A 15,412-nucleotide genomic window follows, 5' to 3' on the forward strand; every position below is an offset into this window, starting at 1 on the left:
GTTAGTATTAACAGACTGGAGCATCATATTTACTAATCTGAATACATATTAATGCATATTATGTGCAACACAACATAATGTAACATAACAGTCAGTATGGTAACAACATGTCAGTAAAACATAAACCATAAGGCCAACAAAACAGTTAGTTTAACAAAATGTGCTAATACTGAATCATAATAAAACATAAGAATAATCCAAAACCTAACATAAATAAAACCCATCTTACCTGTACAACCAGTCAAACTTGTGCAATTCCCTCACAACACATAATATGCATCCATAAACACTCCTCCCCACCACCAACAGCATTCTCATTCTACTTCTATGTCCATTACCTCTCCTAACTACCCTCAATTCCTTTCCCTTCCATCCTCTCTCCAACCTCACCTCCATATCTTCCATCAGCAACCTCACCAGCGTTTCATACATATCTCCTCACCTTCTACAAGTACTCTCTACCAATTCAAAACTTTCCCCATACACCCAAAACCTTCATTACCTGCCCCAGCTCAACTAACAACTCAACTATCTTCACAAATTCAGGAAACTCTACTAAGTAAAAACACCCAACCTACCTACTTTATCTCTCCACTTTGCCCTTAACAGGTGACATTCACTCCAACCCTGGCCCCTACCACGCCTCACACAATAACCCAACATCCCCACAAATCTTTTTACTTAGTAACACTAAATACCCAAAGCCTGTGTAACAAAATCTCCAATTTCCATGCATGGTTCTCACATAATCAACATGACATCATCGCACTGAGACTTGGCTGAAACCATACATCAAAGACTCTGAGGTCCTGCCCCCAGGCTATCAAATAATAAGATCAGGCAGGCTCACTAAAAAAGGAGGTGGTGTAGCAATAATGTTTTCAAACCACCTTACTATAATTTCTTACTCTAACATCATTCCCCATTTTGCCAATGCTGAACTAACCATTGCCTTATTAAAAATAAACAACTATAAAAATGTCTGCATCATTACCTTTTACATCCCACCAGGTAACAACAGTGCAATACTGGAAGACATCCTCTCTTGGATCTCTTCCAACATAACATGGTTGTATTCCACACTGTAAACTCACTGTCCCTGCATAGACTAGTACAGTAATTTCTCTCTCAGGTAGCTTTCCAGTTATTTTTATTTTTGCTGGTATAGTTTATATTTGGATATTAGAAGCTTATGTTTTTGTTTTTGCTTGCTCCCAATTTCAGTAAACCTGTTTCAGAGTTTCTCTAAATGATAGTTTAGACTACTTTATAATGTCACAGTACTACTAGCTTAAAAGTGATTCCAATAGCTTCTTTCAAAAATAAGGGCATGAATATAAGCTACTTTAATAATTGTGTCTTCATGTAAAGTTTTTTTGTTTGTTTAATTGTCATAACTACCTGCTATTTGCGAACTCTTTTTTCTCTCTCCACGTTTGTCTCTCTTTCTCCATAAAGTGCCCTGTTCCCCATTACGCTGTTCCTGATATGGTCTCTAAGAACCTACCTACCTGGTGACAAAAGACCCTATCGAAATACATGCGGTCTCATCTAACAGCCTTATTTTTCCCTGCACCCTCTCGCAAGGAAGCAAGAAATTATGTGGTTGTCTAATTTCTGCTTGTAAATCTGACTACCATCTACTATTGCTTCAGAGGTTCTAAAGTACGCTACGAGCCTGAACAGCCAGCAGCCTTTACCCTCCTCCTATCTACCATGTATCCAAGAAACCTTCTCTACTTTATAATAACCTCCTTTACTAGCTATCACTCATTCCCTAGTACTAAACCAGCTAGCTCCCTTACATACTTACCTGCAATACTAGATCTGCCGACTAGGTGGCACCCTTATCCCATCCTTTATCTCCTGCTTATCCCTCTGTATTTCTTCTGTAATTACACTACATTTCTTAAGTTCTAGACCTGCTCTTATTTTCTCACTTACCCTTTACTTCAACTGTCTACACCCACCTTTTGTTTCTCATAGACTTCTGTTTTATCTCTGATCTTTCCCACTCCTGACTTGCCTAACTTTCCTTCAGTTACTAGCATTGCTGATAGTTTCTTCTCTAGCTTCTCCTTCACTTGTCTCTACCCTCTCCATTCGCCCTGCGGGCTCACTCCGCTCCCCTACCCTACCCCCAAATCTCACCCACTCCCAATGGTCCTACTCTTATACCATCTAACCACACCCCTTCCCTCTTCCACTAATCACAAACCCTTCACCATTGGCCACTTAACTACAATTCCCTCCTTTCACTTACCACACCCTATCTCTCCCACCACACCCTCCACCTATTGCTTTCCACACCTAGTATACCTCTGAGTCTATAACAGCAACCTGACAACTTACCCTTCCAGATGTATAAGCTACCAAACCCAGCCTTCTTACAGAGGTTGCTCATACTTACACTTCTACCACCTCTAACTTTAGCTTATCTGCTAACCTCCTATGAACACCCATTATATCCACACCTTCTCTACCTCAATAAGCTATCTGCCTCTCCTTCTCTACCTATTTTCATTAACCATGTTAACATAACATCTACACCCAGCTATCTACTAGCAAAATACTATAGGGTAGCCCACATTAGATATGACTCTCCCAATCCCAGAAAATCTCTACCTCTATATAGTAAATTCCCAAATCCTAGACTTCAAACACAACTCTTCTCTTTAAAAGATGGAGACATTCACCCAAACCCAGGCCCAACAACTGCTACTACCACTCAACTCAACCCCAACCCCTCTACTATCCATTCCCTTACCAAACCACCTAACTCACTCTTATTAACTCACCTCAACATACGTAGCATTAATAACAAAGTTGCACCTCAACATATGTAGCATTAATAACAAAGTTGCACAACTCCATGCTCTCTTGGAAGTCTACTCTTTTGACATTCTTTGTTTAACAGAAACTTGGTTAAAACCTGTAACTAAAGACAATTAAGTCATCCCACACGGTTATAATATTTTGCGACTTGACCATGCAACCAAAAAGGGTGGTGGTGTAGCTATCCTGTTTAAATCTGGGTTACAGATTACTACCTACGACTATAAACCACCTCAAGACTCCAACACTGAAATTCTTATTACCAAGCTTCAACTTAACACAGTCAAATCCATCTACATTCTCTGTATCTATCTTCCTCCTGGTAATAACATTGCCACCATAGAAAATATCCTTTGTTGGTTATCCCAAAATTTACCCCAAGAAACCATAATCCTAGGTGATTTTAATGTTGATTGGAAGTATTGTAGCAGTAGCCACCCTACCAGCCATATTAACCTTTTTGTTTTTCTCAAACCATTGCCTCCCCTACCAGGATAAACAAGCCTAATAAGAAAGAAAGTACCTTCAATTGGATTCTCATAAATAATCATCCCCAGACATATGAAGCTGCAACCCTCCCTGAGGATGTAAGTGACCACTCACTAACCTACATCATCAGGCTTAAATCCAATCTACCTAATCCAACCATATCTAGGACAATTAGAACCAAGAAAAACTTCAACCCCGATCTCTTCCAGAGAAAACTAGGAGCATGTAACTGGTCTAAATACCTCACACTGGAGGAAGCTGTTAATCACTTTAATTCTAACTTCCTAGCCATACTAGACCACCATGCCCCAACCCGCTCTATTAGAATGAGAACTAAATCTGCTCCATGGCTTTCAAAAGAAACCAGGCAAAAAATCCATCTCAGAAATAAATACTGGAATAAAACTCATTTAACTAAAAACCCAGTAGACCAGCAAAACTTCAGATAGCTGAGAAATGAAACTAAAAAAGCTATACTCTCTGACAAAAGAAAGTACTACCTACAATTCCAGCAGACTCAACATAATAAACCACAAAAGTTCTGGGCGAGTATTAATCAATTTTTACACCCAGGTCAATCCATCACACCAAACCCAAAAGGCACAGACCAGGAGAACCCCAAGCAGGCTGCTAATGCCTTTAATACCTTTTTCACTGAGGCCATTCAAATTCTTGCCAGTCAGTTATCTACTCAGAACTTAACTATATCCAACTCTAACTCTAGCCCATCCCCTCCATTTCTCTTCCAACCAGTCCCAACAACATATATTCTTACCCTTATCCAAAAACTGAAACCGTGCACTCCTTCAGCAGATCAACTACCCGCTGAATATCTACAAAAGGCAGCCAAATCCATTGCCTATCCCATTTCCATTCTCATCAATAGAACCATCAGTGAAGGACACATCCCTAAAATCTGGAAAGTATCCCATATTATCCCCCTTCACAAGGGTGGGAACTCTACTGAACTCTCCAATTACCGTCCCATAGCCCTACTTTCTCCCTTAACAATGAGCATGGAAAAATGCATCCACAGACAGAAAAGCTAGACCACCTAATCCAAAATAACTTACTTTCAAACTCTCAACATGGTTTCAGACCTTCCCACAGCACTACTGCTGCCCTCCTTTCCTTTACTGACTGTATTAACAAAAACTGTAACCATAATATGCTTTCCTCTGCACTGTTTATAGATCTGTCTAAGGCATTCAATATGGTAAATCACCAATATCCTCAAATCCCTGTCAATAGATGCACTAGCTATAAAATGGTTCCAGTCCTACTAGACAACAGGCTGTACTTTGGCATACCATTCTATCTACCCATCTGCCCGTTAACATTGGTGTTCCTCAAGGGTTCATATTAGGACCTCTCTTGTTTTCTATATTTATCAATGACCTTCACCTAGCAATCCCCCAAGCTACATGTATACAATATGCAGATGATTCCACACTGATATGCTCAGCCACATCTATATCTGAACTTCACTCCCTTACCCAAAATGTGTTTAACACAGTTGAACAATGGTTTACACAGCGCTGTCTCCTTCTGAACCCCCCAAAAACTAAACTCCTCCTTTTTACTCCTACTTGTAAGTCCCCCCCCCAATAGACTTCACAGTAACATCCAATAATGGTGCTCTCATATCCCCAGATCCAACTACCAAACTACTAGGTATCACCATAGATAACAACCTTAACTTCAATACCCATATTAACAATACTCTAAAATCTGTTAATAGAAAACTAGGCTCTAGCTACAGGATCAAACCCTTCCTCTCTCCTGCAGCTAGAATAACTATTGCTCACACCCATCTAATTCCTACTCTCCTCTATGCCTCACCCATATATACTAATCTCTCTCAAAACAACCTTAATAAAATGGAAAACTCATACAATAACATAGCCAGATTTGCTACAGGTAACCCTTTCAGAACCCACCAGTGTTTTAATCTTAAAGCAGCTAGGATGGCTTAAATTACAAAATCAGCTTAAATTCCACCAACTGACCATTTCCCATAAAACCCTTTACCAACCTACCAATACCCCTATACTATCTACCCTCATTACCCCCTACAACAATCTAAAGACCTTACGATCATCACATAAACATCTTGTAAATATTTGTAAATCAAACAACAGGGCTGGGGACTCTCTTTTCTCTAATACTGTTGGAAAACCCTGGAACCTTCTTCCTAATGAACTTTCCTCTCTTCCCTCTATATCACTCTTTAAAACCAAGTTGAATCTTTTTCTCAGACTAAACCTGACTGATCAATTAGCTCTTCTTACTTGGTTCAACCTTCCCTCCTCTTCTCAGTAATCAAGTTCCTTTTCTTAATAACAACTTACCTTGTCCTTCTATACTATTACTTACATCTTCAGAATCTCATTAAGGAGACTACTTTTACTAATATATTGTATAATTCAGCTCCTACTTTTTCATTATAACTTCTTGTATACTAATATATTGTATAATTCAGCTGCCATCTTTTTCTTTATGATGTATTGCAACTACATTTTGTATTGTACTAATTGTATCTGTATATTTTGCACTGTTATGAACGAATGACCTCTTTGATTATTCTCTGTACTGCACCTGCAATGTTCATTGTATAAATTAATTTTTGTATATGGAATTTTGTTTGTTTCCTCAGAGCTTATCTCCCCGGGCCTCTACTGAAAATGGACATGTATCCAGTTAGACTATCCCAGTCAACAAATGTAAAATAAAATAAAAATAAATAAATAACATATGAAGTTATGATCCTAGGATATGTTAACATTAAGTGGACAAATTTAACCTCAAATCCCTCTACCTACAATATAAATCTATCTAACTTCACCCAACTCATCAAATCTACAGCCATACCATCCAATGAGTATTCCTCTGGATCCATCCTGGACTAGATACTTGTCTCACACCCCAACAATATTTCTGAAGCCGGCACCCTCCCAAATTCCTTAAGTAACCACCTCTCTGCCTACATACATCAGTCTCCATATACTCTACAACACCAACATCATTACAAGGAAACTCGGAACCTAACAAACTTCAACCCCATTCTCTTCGCCAAAACCCTCTATAGAATAAACTGGAACATACTAAAAAGACTTTCATTAGATGACGCTGTTGACAGTTTTAATAATTCCTTCATAGATACACTAAACAACTAAGCACCTATATGCAAAATAAGGATAAAAACCAATCCTGCACCTTGGCTGACCAAAACCCTAAAGCACTACAGAAAAATCAAAAACCAAGACTCACTTTTGCTCTCCAAACAACTTCATAACCTAGTAATAAAACTGGTCCAAAAAGATAAAAAAATACTACATTAAGCTTCAATCCAGCCACAGTCATAATTCAAAAAAATTCTGGAATGCCATCTCCTCACTCCTTAATCCAGGCACCAAAGAAAGTCCCTGCCCACGGCCCAACAAAGCCCAGGAAATTGCACTACTTTTCATCTCCTTCTTCATAAACTGGATAGCTGACCTTACTGCCAATTTTTCAAACACTAGCAGCATAAATAACACCCCTCACCCCAACTCCCTGTCCTCCTCCATTACCTGCTACACCCACCACCCTCCCCTAATTTCCCCACCCCATTCATCCACTCCAACTAGTCTCTACCACAAGTATAAAAAGACTACTCTTAAAGCTCAAACTCTGCTCAAACGCCCCCGATAACCTACCACCGTCCATTCTAAAGGCTTCTGAGAAAGCCATAGCTTACCCTATAAGTATCCTAATCAACAGGTCATTTGCTGAATCTCACATATCCAAACTGTGGAAAAAAGCTTACATTCTCCCTCTCCATAAAGGTGGCAAAAACAATGACATATCAAACTTCCACCCCATTGCCATCCTATCACCAATCTCCAAGATACTTGAAAAATGCATCCACACACAGGTCATGCCCCCCATAATCCAAAACCACCTCTTATCTCCATCACAGCATGGCTTTCGACCCAGTCACACTACCACTACTGCCCTTATATCATTCCTCAACACCGTTAACAGAGCCCATGACTCTGGGAAAACTGTTGCAACCATACTCCTAGACCTCTCAAAAGTTTTCAATACCGTCTCCCTCCCCTTACTACTATCACAATTCTTTCACTTACATCTCTCCCCTCCCACTACAAATTGGTTCACAAGCTATCTTTCAAACAGACAAGAAGCCATCAAATGGCAAAACCTACTGGTGTTCAGCAAGGCTCCATACTTGGTCCCCTACTATTCAATATCGTTATCAATAACTTCCACACCTTTATCTCCCATGCTGATGTAATTCAGTATGCAGATGATTCAACAATAATCTGCTCAGTCAACTCAATTTCTGAACTACAGCTTAAAACACAACCTGCTTTCTCCACCACAGAATCCTGGATGTTCAACAACCACTTAGCTCTGAATCCAAACAAAACTAAAATCATAACTTCACCTCATCTAAGTCCACAATGATATACAAAGATACTTTCAAAATCTACAGCCAAACTAAACCCATCATAGAAATTGTCCCAAAATCAAAACTTCTTGGAGTAGTCATTCACAAAAAACTAAAATTTGACATCCACATACAACAAAATATCAAAAAAAATCGGATTTCTTTACAGACACAGTCAATACCTAACATGTTCCACAAGAAAAACCCTAGCATCCACATACCTTCTCACCTCTCTCATGTATGGCTCCCCCATACTTATTAGCCTCCAAGCCTCCCTAAAAGCCAAGATGGATGCCTGCTATAACAAGATATCCAAATCTGCAACAAATCCCAAATGCTCCTCCCACCACTGCAAGGCACATCGAACTCTAAATTGTCTGGAACTACCAAATTACCTCAACTACTTACAGCTTATGATTGCTCACAAACTCTTCTTCAAATCATCTAATTGTCCATCCCTTAATTCTATCTTCAACCCCTAGCTCCCTAACAGGCCCCTTAGATCAGGGAACACAAATTTACTCCAAGTTCACAAGCCTAAATGACCTCATGGGCAACTTATCTTCTCTTTATCCCTTGCCAAAAAATGGAAGGCTCTCCCATTATCTCTTAGAACAACTCTTAATCCTGTCAATTTTGAATATGTATCTCTTAGAACAACTCTTAATCCTGTCAATTTTGAATATGTATCTCTTAGAACAACTCTTAATCCTGTCAATTTTGAATATTCTCTTCACTTGTACCTCTCCACTACCTGGAACTGTCCTTGCTCATAATCCTATACTAACCTCCCTATAAAACCTTTTTACTCTATCCTTTACAAGCCTATTAATTCTATATTTGTATATGTGTGTGTGTAAGTAGGTATATATAGGAAGGCTGTATGCTTATCTATAAATCTTGTTTAGTAAATTACCAGGTATGATACTACTTTACAATGTGTTAAATACCCTATAATGTCAATCGTATTACTGTACTTCACGATTCTACTGTCTTTGTACTATGTTATTTCTATTTTACTGTAGAGCTTTTCTCCTCGGGCCATCACTGAAAACGGGCTCATTATGGCCCAGTGGACTTTCCAGGTTAACAAACTGCAAATAAATAAATAATCAACCACATTTTCCAAAATATAGTTAAATAAAATATGTTAATATTGAATCATAATAAAACATAGCAATAATCAGCCACATTTTCCAAAATATAGTTAAACAAAATATGTTAATATGAAACCATAATAATAATAATAATAATAATAATAATACATTGCAATAATGAATAAATTAAGATAATGGGTAGAGGGAGAGAGAGAGAGAAAGAGAGAAAGAGAGAAAGAGAGAGAGAGAAACGTTCTATTAGTAACGCTGCAGATAATATCCCTGACAACACTGGTAATACATACTTCTACAGGTGGGTACTGACAGTTGTGATTACAGTGACTACAGTTCTCCTATAGCTGTTGTAGCATATTCATACCTCTCAAGCTGATAGCATGGGACAATAAGGACCAAACACTAACAAATGCAGGTACACAACTACTCAGAATAGTTTCACATAATGTGGAATTATATAACTACCAGGGTGTTCTGTAAATGGATTTGGTAATACAATGCATTCCAGGTATTAATTTATCTGGTAAACATGTGATGGATGGATAAGTCAGTTCTAATTACATTACAAGAAATTGTGACACTTGAGGAGAGAGATGTTTGTGTACAGTAATTAAACTAGACAGCCGGCACTGCTTAGTTGGCAGTCATGGGAGTAGAACCCACTAACTGTGACTGCAGGGGGATCTGCAAATAATTTAATAATTGACTGCAGCAGCATAGTACAGATATGCAAGAGATACAGCCATACTGGGATTACACAGTTTTATTTCTGAATCAGCAATGCTGGTGAACACATTCTTGCTATTGTATGTAACATTCTGTGAGATCTAAACACAATAGCTGCACATAATATGGGCTAACTAACCCGTAACATTTTTGTGTTCTAGGGGAGAGAGAAACTGTGAGCATTACATGACTGATACTGAAAATGTAGTGCTACATAGGACTGGATTAGAACCCAAGACTGTGTGTGGCAAAATGTACAGTGTACAAGGAATTTAACAGAATGAGCTAGTGAAGCACTGCTGACTACAGGGTGACTGATACTTACCTGGAGATCACCTGTAAACATACTGTGATTTGTGCAAAACAAGTTACAGGACTTTCCTCTAGCAATAGAACACACATGCATGTTATACAACCATACTGCATATATTACTACAGCTTTATTCCACTTTCAAAAATACTGGTGAACACATCCAGTATTATTGTTATTGGTTTGCAATATCTGTGAAGTCCACATACATATGTCCATGGAGTGGGCTACCTCACCCATATACCTTTATTACCTGAAGTCTGTGGTAGATAGAGCATTATGTGCCCAGTATTGGCCTAGAGGTAGCCTTGAACAGTACTATGAGTTAAGCAATACAGTTTGCAGCCATTAGATTTGCATTCCATAGCTATTACAATATTACACTTGCCTGTAGCAACCTTACCTTACAGACTCACTGCATCCAGCTCTAGGGCAATGGTTATGACAAGACAGTTCTAATGTACACTGTTGTCCTTGCTGTTATTGGTATTGTTACTTGTTTTTATTGATCTACAGTTGTTATTATTCATTTATTGCACTACAGCTCTAATTCCACATTTATTGCATTACAAACTTTATTGTATATACTTTATTGCAGTTAATGCTTTACTCTTTCTTCCTTATTGCACTACAGTTGGCATAATACATCAATACTCACCATACTCATGGAGCAACCTGCACAGCTGCCCAGCATGAGACTCAACATTGCAGGCCCTTTCAGCTGCAGCTGTTGGGAGAGAAGCACACCATTATGCATATCAGTTTTGAAGACATTTAGATTACATATTGGTAAAACAGAGGATGTATTACTTACATATTTGTGGGCATTCAGTGTCCTTGCTTCTTAGACCCAGGTGTCAAAAGTTCCCCTCTTTCACCTTTTCAGGTTGTCATGATGGTGATGACACTGCTCACCTGTGCAGCTTGTCTCAGGCCTCCCCCTTACACTCTGAGTCCAGAAATCCACCCCACAGCAGCTTATAATCGTGGTTTTTGACAAGGAGCCCAACCATGACCCCAGACCTCTGAATGCCCCAGTGCTGCACCTGAAAGTGCACACCTTCTCCAACACCACCAGTCATATCAACAGATGAATGAACTCCAATGGATTCTGCAGAATTCCTGCCTAGTGCACTTAATATAGTCTGGTTTCCCACCATTACACATCATTGAACAACATTCAAAAAAGCACTGCATTGCTTATCAGTGCACAAACCAGCCATGCAGAGATGAGCGCTGTGCAAACATGCACAATCGTGGTTTTAGTGAAGCTGAGCACTGCAGAAACATTGACAGCCATTATCATGTTTATGCTGTGCTTAGCAGGTTTGAGCACAGTTGCACAGAGTGCAGAGAAGTCATATTTTAAAATTGTGTGCAACAAAAAGACAGACATGTTCTGACTTCCATATATTTCAGCCCTGGACCTACTACACATACAGCCATAACTCTACCCATTTATCTACCTTCACATACACCACTGAGCTACTTATTAGCAGTGCTGAGCACCATGCTGCACCATGCAAACACACTTAAACACACCAATAATTAAACAATTAATTACATACAGTTTTTATTTTTAGTTATCTGGCAGGTGTTGTCAAGGTATTTATGGGCTCTGCTTGGCTTAACTCCACTCCATGCCACACCATGCAAACATCAACACTACACAGTGCCTACACAGAGTTTATTAAATCCTGGGGCTAGAGGAAACATAGTAAATAGACTGAGTAAAAGTGGCATAAAAATGTTCTCATACCTTATAAAAGTCTGGAAGACATTGCATGATTGCTTAATATAGATGTACAGCTATCTTTATCTTAAAAATGCTGACAGCTGAGTCAGTGAAGCCAGTTAATTAAAATGTATGTCATGACAATCACAAAACATCTATAAAAGCTTAAATTGCAATATATCCCCTGCTATAGTTTTCAAACTTCTTAGATGCTATGCATATCTTCTGCTGCATACCTGTTAAGTCTCATTTCTGATAATTATAAATACTGGCGTATGTTTTCCTTTTTAAGGTACTTCAGTTACGATGCCTAATTAATCTGAACACAAATTAAAGGTCTTACTGCTAAATGCTAGGAATCTAAACATGAAACTGCACTCATTTCAAGCATTCTTAACCCTGGAACATGCTGATATTTGTGCAGTCACAGAAACCTGATTCAAAGCTGTGGAGAGTACCCCAGCCATACCAGGTTACTGATGCTATCATACATTCAGACCCCAAACCATGGGCAGAAAAGCAAAGGGAGGTGGAGTTTCAATATATATTAAAGACATACAGACCTGCAGGCTGGTCAAACAGTATGACACACAGGAGACACTCCAGGTGCAGTTAATCATTGACAAGATCCCTATTCAAATCATAGCTAGCTACAGGCCCTCAAGTTTGACTCAGGATGCCCACTCAACCTATAGGACTTCTTCAAATCTATCAAGATTCATCTTTTTATCCTGAGCCTTCGAGACTTTAACTATCCAACCATAGATTGGAAGAACTAGTCATGCCAAAACACAAATGCCCAGAAATTCCTTGAGATCATCAATGCAAATATCTTGGACCAGCTGGTCAACACCCCCACAAGAGGTGATGGGCTTGGTATTAACCAACATGAGTAACCACTGCAGCATCGCTACAATGTCATCCTCCTTAGTAAGATACTACCACGAAGTGGTCACTTTCAAAGTCACCATGTCCCCCACTCCCCACCCCCTCGCTAGAGCCAAACAAAAAACCTTCTCCAAAGATGATTACAACCTCCTGAGGGAAGGTATAAACAGCTTCACAGCCCCCTCCCACTGCATAGGAACTAGCAAAAATGTCCAAACCTACACCAAAGCACTATACAAGCATTTATATAGCTGCATGGAATCAGGAATACCCAACAGGGTAAATTCCTCCTCCTCGGGGAAGAGTAAACCTGTCTGGTGGACATCTGCAATAGATAAACTCTATAATAAAAGGAAGAAATTGTTGTCCAGGACCAAAAAGGAGCAGGTGCCTAACTGGAAGCAATATCTCCTTAGCCTGAACAAGCAAATAAGAGCACTAGTGAAATCCTGCAAAGCAAACTTCAAGTCCAAACTAACCACATCTACTAAAGATAATCATAAAGCCTTTTATTACATATGTCCACAACCTCAAAGGAAGAACTCAGATCTGCTCAGAACTGGTGGTCAAGGACACCACAAACACAAATGCTACAGATATAGTCAACCTGCTGGAAGACAGGTTCAATGAAAATTTTACTCCTATGTCTTCCCATCAGTAAATCAGGTCATACTCAGCACCAGCCCCCCCTTGTCTCTAGTGAGTAAGTCATCACTGCCTCTCAAAGGCAAAACATACAGCTTCCGTGGTACCCGATAACATCCCAAGCTGCATCTTACATGAACTCAGGCAAGAACTTGCAGCACCATTAGTCACCCTATTCAACCAAAGCCTGACTACCAGCTTCATCCCTGCTGAGTGGAGGACAGCCACAGACATCCCTTTGCACAAAGATGGAGCATCCACCGACCTAGGAAACTATAGACCTATCAGCCTAACTAACCTGATCTGCAAGACCATGAAATGGATTATCATGTACCTCATTAACAAGGATATTGGCAACCTCCAAACACTCAATCCCACACAGTTTGGTTTCATTAAGGGACGTCATGCCTGTTAAATTTGGTCCACTCCTTTGAGACAGTCACCAAAACCATGGACTAGGAGAAAACATTGCGCACTGCATACCTTGACCTGGTCTTTAATACTATTCTCAACTCAGGTATAAAAGATAAACTCTCTCAACTAAGCATCAATCCATATGTTAACAGATGGGTAGCAAACTGGCTCACTGATAGAACTCACCTAGTCAAAATAGGGAAGCCACCTCAAACAGTAAACCTGTAACAAGGGGAGTACCGCAGGGATTGGTCTCGGGACCTCTGTTGTTTGGGATATACTTTTCTGAGGTTCAGGCCAAAAACAGTGGGTTATGGCTGTCAAAGTTTGCAGATGACTGCAAACTGGGCATTGTCATCAATGTCCCTATTAATGTGGATATTCTCCAAGAGGGTCTCACCCAAACAAATGACTGGTGCCAAAAACACGGCCTCAAACTGAATGCCAAAAAATGCATCATCATCCCCTTTGGGGAGAGTGACCTCACAACAAAATATCACAATAATAACAACGTCCTAAGCACGCAATCAGTCTTGAGGCACTTGGGCACCCATGTTGATAGCAACCTGACTTTTAACCATCATAGTGCCTCTGTTGTATGGAAAGCTTTCTACATGGCCCACCTCATTAGGGAGGGTATCTCATCCAGGGACAAGGAGGTCATAGCATCTCTATATTCTTCCCTTAGAAGACCCATTATTGAGTACAATGCCTCTTTCAACATGTACCTCACAAAGTAGATGCAGCAGCTGGAGAGACCACAGAGGTTCCTCACCAGGAGAATCCAGGGACTCAAACTTCTACCCTACACAGTTAGGCTAAAAGCTCTGTCCTCTACTCAGTCACATAAAGACTCCTCAGAGGTGACCTCTGTTTGGTGTACAAAGCAATCTCAGACCCCACCTTGATGGGACTGCTGCATATCCACAAGTCAAGCTCCACTCGAGTAACCCACATGCGTGCCCTCAACCTGGGCTGTGACATCAATAGGGCTTGTTGGTGGGACAGGTTTGTGTCCCAGAGACTCCCCCTTCTGTGGAATAGACTTCCTCTCCAGGTCAAGGAGATCACCTCATTATCCCTTTTTAAGTGCAACCTGGATAACTGGATGGGGAACAGAAAATACATCCCTGGGATTCCACCTGTGTCCCTGCTGGACAGGGGCATCGGATGCTGACTTGTTGGAAAATGGGCTAAATTCTTGACTGGGCTTGTAAGGGCCTCAGGCCAATAGCCTAGCAACTTCCTATGATCCTATGAACCAGTGGAACAAATTAAAGGCCATGAAACAAAACATTATAGTCTTGCAACGAACTCAGCCTCTCGCTGTCTCTCTCAAAAAAAGATAAATTAATAAGTATTTTTCTTTTTTCTTTTGTTCATTTTCTTCAGTCCCACTTTTATATTTGTTCATAAATGGAATAAACAGATTTAATTTACATTTATAGAATAGTGTGACCAGTTAGATATGAAGGCATTATTTCCAAAGTTGCTTTTTTTCTTTTGTTTTTTTATTAGAAACGTCAAGGAATTCCACACCGGGAAGAGTATTAACATGTCACAGCCTTTTTAGGCAAAGATACATCACAGATAAAAGATAAAAGACGTTATCAATAATTGCATCACAATCCTGACTGAAGAAATTTCTGATCTTATTTAATTAATACATTAAAGCTTAAGACAACTCTCACAAATGGCCTTTTCCAAGTCTATTTTTGTAGTGGAAATTCTGCAAAGAAGTGAGCTAGAGGAGTCCAGGGATTAATTTTGTATCCATATATATTCATATAGCAATACAATTCCAA

Source organism: Protopterus annectens, chromosome 5.part0 (genome assembly GCF_019279795.1).
Source record: "Protopterus annectens isolate FY-2018-M chromosome 5.part0, PAN1.0, whole genome shotgun sequence".
Lineage (NCBI taxonomy): Eukaryota > Metazoa > Chordata > Ceratodontiformes > Protopteridae > Protopterus > Protopterus annectens.